General features: G+C 46.5%; 1 protein-coding gene across 2 annotated transcripts in view; it reads left to right on the forward strand.

Annotated features, from left to right (window-relative positions):
- Nucleotides 1-5,000, forward strand: part of eml3 (EMAP like 3) — a 40,696-nt gene that overhangs the window by 7,780 nt on the left and 27,916 nt on the right. The gene's annotated exons all lie outside the window — the stretch shown is intronic.

Consider the following 5,000-nt stretch of genomic DNA (forward strand, 5'->3'; position numbering starts at 1 on the left):
AGAGAGAGAGAGAGAGTGTTTGCGTGTATGTGAGAGCGGTTGTGTGTGTGTTTGTGTGTATGCGTGTGTGTATGTTAGAGAGGGTATGCGTGTGTTTGTAAGAGAGAGAGAGAGAGAGTGTGTGTGTGTGTGTGTGTGTGTGTGTGTGTGTGCGTGTATGTGTGAGAGTGTGCATAGTTAACTGTGTGGGAGTGCAAGAAATAAAGCATGAGGGAGTTTTTCTTTTCTTTCTTTTCATGCTTCAGCTGAACAGATCCTGCTCAGAGCCTCCCTTCCTCCCTCTCTCTCTCCCTCTCTTTCTCTCTCTCTCTCTCAGTTCCTCTCTCTCTCTCTTCCTCTCTTTCTCTCCCTCTCTTTTCTCTCTCCCTCCCTCTCTCTCCTGCTCCCTCTATCCCTCTCTCTCTCCCTCTCTTTCTCTCTCTCTCTCAGTTCCTCTCTCTCTCTCTTCCTCTCTTTCTCTCTCCCTCTCTTTTTCTCTCTCCCTCTCTTTTTCTCTCTCCCTCCCTCTTTCTCCCGCTCCCTCTATCCCTCTCTCTATCTCCCTCACCCCCCCCCCCCCCCCCCCCCCCCCCCCCCCCCCTCTATCTCTCTATCTCGTCAAGCGTCTCATTGTTTTGTTGTCCACCCAGCCGGATCTCATTCTGCAGGCCTCCCCAGTGTTCTGGCCACAGCTCTCTCACACACACACACACACACACACACACACACACACACACACACACACACACACACACACACACACACACACACACACACACACACACAGGAAGACTCAGCTGTGTTTTTTTCTTTTCAATGAAAAACGAGGAGAAAGACAAAAAGAAAGACAGAGAGCCAACTAGTCCTCCTCTTCTCCGCAGTCTCTTCCTATTTGGCCCGCTCATAAACGAGGGAACCTCGTGGGCCCACTCTGACAGCACACGCCATTTTGTACGGTAAACAGCACATCAAGAGACAGGTCGAGCCAGATGTAGACTACACATGCGTCACACAGACTTCTTGCGTCTGCATGCACACACGGACACTAAACATACACACACTTGCTCTCTCTCTCTCACACACACACACACACACACACACACACACACACACACACACACACACACACACACACACACACACACACACATACTTGCTCACCATGTTTCAGTGTTGCAGTGCACCCACATTCCTCTCTGTGTATCTTGCAGTGTTGTCTCCAGAGATTGGTGTTACTTAGCCAGTAGTCCAAATTACACCACAGGTTTGATTAATCTGTGGCCAATCTCGCGGGCATGTCTGTGCAGGCCCTCCTCAGCTCTTGCCAATGACTGCTCCAGTAATGTGTGTGTGTTTGTGTCTGTGTCTGTTTCTGTGTGTGTGTGTGTGTGTCTATGTGACATGCCACTTGTTTCCCTGGTGTAGCAGGAAATACTTGGGAACTCGCCAAATCTGTTACGACTCAGTGAAAGCAAGACATGCAGACACCTCTCTGCATGTTGTTTTTCGTCCCAGTCAATAAAGTGAAAGGACAGATCCGAATCACCTCCACAACAGTATGGCCCAGGCATTTTAAGATACCTTTAAAGTACTGCTAAGACATTCCCCAGACGTGCAAAATTTAGCAATGTTGTGAGAAAGCCTCAATCATCTCTGATGTGTGGAAAATCAGCTAGAGGTGGAGAGATTGATAAAGCGAGGCTGGAGAGATATGCAAACCTGCCGAGATAGGAATGTGGAAGCGATTCGTAAACAGTAACAACAGCACACCTAGGGGATCTTTGGAAGTATGAGGAGGAAAGGCCTCCTTCATTTTTGATGTTCGGAAAAAGGGGAAAGAAAGAGCTGGAGAGGGTTGTGCTCCATGGAGCTAAAGATTGCAATTCTCAAATCGATTGAAAGGCCTCCGTCATCTTACTGGAAGACAGGGTCACTGTAGGATGGCAGACAAAGCTAGAAAGATTGCGTCCAAGAAGCTTCAATGTTTAAAAATGTTTTTTTAATTTTTTTATCTGACAACACCAACAGGTCTATGGATTAGAAGAAAAGCCCTCATCGTCCCTGGTGATTAGAGTTAGTAAAATGATCATGGGATCTAGTAACTGCATGCAAGTAGCTCAGGCTTGAAACATATTTTCAACAACAACAACATGGAGTGTCAACAACAACAACAACAACAACAACAACGGGGCTATGGAGTGTCTGAGCTTGAAAAGTCAAGGTGCCCCATCTCCCTTTGATAAATGGGAACAAGTGTTGTGGTAGAATGATAGCTGCATAGCTAGATAGAGATAGAGACAGTGATCGCATGCAAGCAGGGGAGGACTGAAATGTTTGAGCCACAGCAGGCCTGAAGCCTGTCTGTATGACGGACGGCCTGAAGAGTAAAGAGAGGGCGGTCAGCTCGCGGCGCTGTGGTCCCTCTCTGGCCCCATGTTTACAGCCCCGGGGCTGGACGGGCTCCTCATGAGTCTCGTGTTTGGGCGCGGGACGGTCCAAAAAGGCGCGAGTGTCTGAGCGGCAGTCTGGCAGGGACAGCAGCAGACAGTGGAGGCTCCCAGGCCGTCAAAGCCCCCATTGTGTGTGAGGCACAGAGACATAGGTCTGCTTCAGAGTGTGTGCGTGTGTGTGTGTGTCTGTCGGTCTGTTTGTCTGTGTGTGTGTGTGTGTGTGTGTGTGTGTATGTGTTTGCGTGTGTATGAATGTACAGCATGAAATTCATCAACTTGTTTGAGGGAGTGTGTTTGTGTGTGTGTGTGTGTGTGTGTGTGTGTGTGTGTGTGTGTGTGTGTGTGTGTGTGTGTGTGTGTGTGTCTGTGTCTGCCTGTCTAGGCGTCAGTGTGTGGCCCAGTGTGTGCAGTATTGTATTCATTATCTGTTTGAGAGTGTGTGAGGGAGATATTGTGAGAGATGTTGAATGGACTCTACTGTCCTTCATCCATGACATTTGTCAGTCTCAAATACTCTCCTTGTTGTGGTCCAACAGACCATTGATATTCCAATACATAGCTTCATAGTCCCTTTGCAATCTCTCTCGCTCAGTCCCTTCGAGGTTATTTTTCCTCAGTTGAGCTGCAGTCAGTGTTTTCATTAGGCTCCTCAGGTGTTATTTTGGAGCTTGCCAGGCCAAACACTGCAAAAAAGAACAACATGCCCTTAAAAGGTTTCTAGGAGGAAAACCTAAGAGTACTACCCTGCACTTAGGTTAAGGGCTCTACCCACAAGTCTCTGCCACTGTCACCTCTCTCTCCCCACGTCTTTGCAGTAACGAGCATTCCAGCACCTGCGGATGGTTTTGTTTGTGTGTTTGTTTAGGCCATGAGGGTTTTGCATTGAGAGGAAGGGAAAATGTGTCAGTAGAGGAGCCTGTGTTCCTGTTTGAGTTGAGTACGCTTTGTACACTCATGCACCGGATCAAGGGATTTAGGAGCAAAGTTTGAAGAGTGAGTTGTAGGTCGTTCCTACATCCAGTAGGTATGGAGGTTGGGTTTTGAGGGATTTATTTTTGCGACAGGGTTCACTCTTGATTTGATTTATCATTGTATTTTTTCCAGATGTGTTCACCGTGCATTAGAATTGCCCCAGCTAGTATGAACAGTCTTGACTGCCCATGTTTTATTTCAGGGAACTTTTTGTCAGTGACTCTGGAGGCAGTCGACATGATGGTGCTGTTTTCATTATTCCTTAATACAAAACAGCTTGCAAACCAATGTTCTAAAGTCATCACATAAGCTGTAAACTTGAGAATAAATGTCAATCTATAAAATAGTTAAAACAAAAGAAAAAAGATAATTGTTCTGTTCTTACAATGGGTCTATGGCATGCTGTATGTAAACACACACATTTTTGTATAAGAAAGTTTGAAAAGTACCGAATAAAATCACGTCAACTATTTCTGTAACGAAGGGTTAAGCACAGAGGGAAACCACAGAAGCGTGAGAGTCATCACTCCACATGGACCTACATCAGCGCGGTGATAAAATCCACGTGCTGATTAAAAGTCTCCCGGACTCTGCTCCAGGGTGTGGCGGGGGTGTGAATGTGAGATCCGAGGGCCTGGTGGCGGACAACCGCGAGATGAGATGACAGTTTAATATGCACTAGTGGATTAGACACAGGCAGATGCCGCACCCCTCTGCTCCAGATCTTAGGCCTGTTCCCCGGCGTTGGTATTTCAGATGACATCACCAGCCCGCTGGGGCAAATTGAACCGAGTTTCGAGTGAGAAGCGAAGCAGAGCCAGACCTATGGGTGCTGGCGAGTCTGTTGAACGTCAGCGCTACCAGGTGTTATGGGTCATGACAATCTGTTGCTCTGTAGATATTATCAACCACTGAAACCTTGGTTTTTGGGAAGAATTAAGAATTAAGTCACTTTGGCTTGAAATAATTTCAAATCCCATGTGAGTTACTGAAAGCCAACATATTGTTTAGATTACCTCAGAAATAGGCCTGGCTTCAGTGCATAATATGAAAACACTGCAACTGTGCAGTAAAAACGTATTATGTGGTTTGAGCATGAAGGGGATTTTATCCTTATTTCATAATTTTAAGTGTTGTTTGTGTGTGTGTGTGTGTGATGCATGTGGGTGTGTATAGAGGGGTTATGTGCGTCTTAGTGTGCATGTGTGCAAATCATTTCATTTAATTACAAGCATAGCCTTTCTAATTCTTCCTCATAACTACGTAATTACTAGATGGAGAAAGAAGAGAGATGAAGAAAGAGTGAGATAGTGATAGAGTTTGAGAGCCTTTGAGAGTGAATGGTTAGACAACAAGAAGCATGTGTGAATACTCAGGCAGCATGAGGTGTCTGGAGATCACGTGCACCAGTGTGGACTGCTGCAAGAGGGAATGTTGTGTCTGCCACGCTGCCATGCCCACAGGAAGGAAGACTCCATTCCACGCCACGTGCCAACCCATTGTTAGCTTTTCCGTAATTCAACTTCAGTCACACACCACAATGCAAGCTGGCCGTAAACTCAATGAAGTAATCCCCTCCTTTATGAAGTCGCTGACCTC

This window comes from Clupea harengus, chromosome 18 (genome assembly GCF_900700415.2).
Source record: "Clupea harengus chromosome 18, Ch_v2.0.2, whole genome shotgun sequence".
NCBI lineage: Eukaryota > Metazoa > Chordata > Actinopteri > Clupeiformes > Clupeidae > Clupea > Clupea harengus.